We start from the raw sequence: 933 nt of genomic DNA, 5'->3' as shown, positions 1-933 counted from the left end.
GGTCTTGGCAAGGAATATTGAAGACTGAGGAAGAATCAATGTATTTGAACTATACTTGGACTGCCAAAAGGAAAACAGACCTGCCTTAGAAGAAGTGCAGCCCAGATACTACTGAGGCAAGGATGGCAAGACTTGGTCTCATGTCCTTTGGACATATATTAGTGACCGATCCCTGGAGAAGGACATCATGCTTGGCAAAAGAGTGGGGCAGCAAAGAGGAAGAACCTCACAAGATGGACTAACACAGTGACTGCGACAATGGGCTCAAAGATAACAACAGTTGTGAACACAGGGCAGGACCAGGCCGTGTTTCATTCTGTTGCACGTAGGGTCACTAAGAGTAAGAACTCATGCAACAGCACCTCACCACACACGTTTTAATGCCTGGCATGAATGCATAGTCACACTACAGGGCGTTTTTGATCAAACAGCACGCATATTCAAGAACACTGTACTGTCATGGGTAAATGAACTCAGAACTGATTTATTCACAAGCCTTATGAGTTGACTTCGATTTGTCCCCCCCACAGACCAGCACACAATGCTTAGCAGAGGTCCCAGCCAACGGAGACCTATCTCTGGGGAGTGACTATGGTACCCTTCCCTTTGCTTATGCCATTGCAGGTATGCACAATGGTGATCATTCAAAACATACTTCAAGGACATCACTTAGGTATTTACCTCATTCAGAATTCCTTACCCCACTGATTAGAATCATTCTTGTATCCTCTTCCTCAGAATAAAATAATAAAAACGTATCATTTGATTTTTTTCTTATAAGGGTTCACACACACACACACACAGAGCGCCAAATAGGGGTCTGTGAATAATCTACCCCAACACTCAGCGGCTTGTACTGAATCAGCTCTCAGTATTCCTTTTTTGAATACCAAGGGGTATTTTTCACTCATAAGGAAACATGGAGTCCTGATA

This window comes from Echinops telfairi, unplaced genomic scaffold, assembly GCF_000313985.2.
Source record: "Echinops telfairi isolate 266 unplaced genomic scaffold, ASM31398v2 ScPeMD7_7473;HRSCAF=8511, whole genome shotgun sequence".
NCBI lineage: Eukaryota > Metazoa > Chordata > Mammalia > Afrosoricida > Tenrecidae > Echinops > Echinops telfairi.
The sequence above is the reverse complement of the archived record's forward strand: the minus strand, read 5'-3'. Positions refer to the sequence as shown.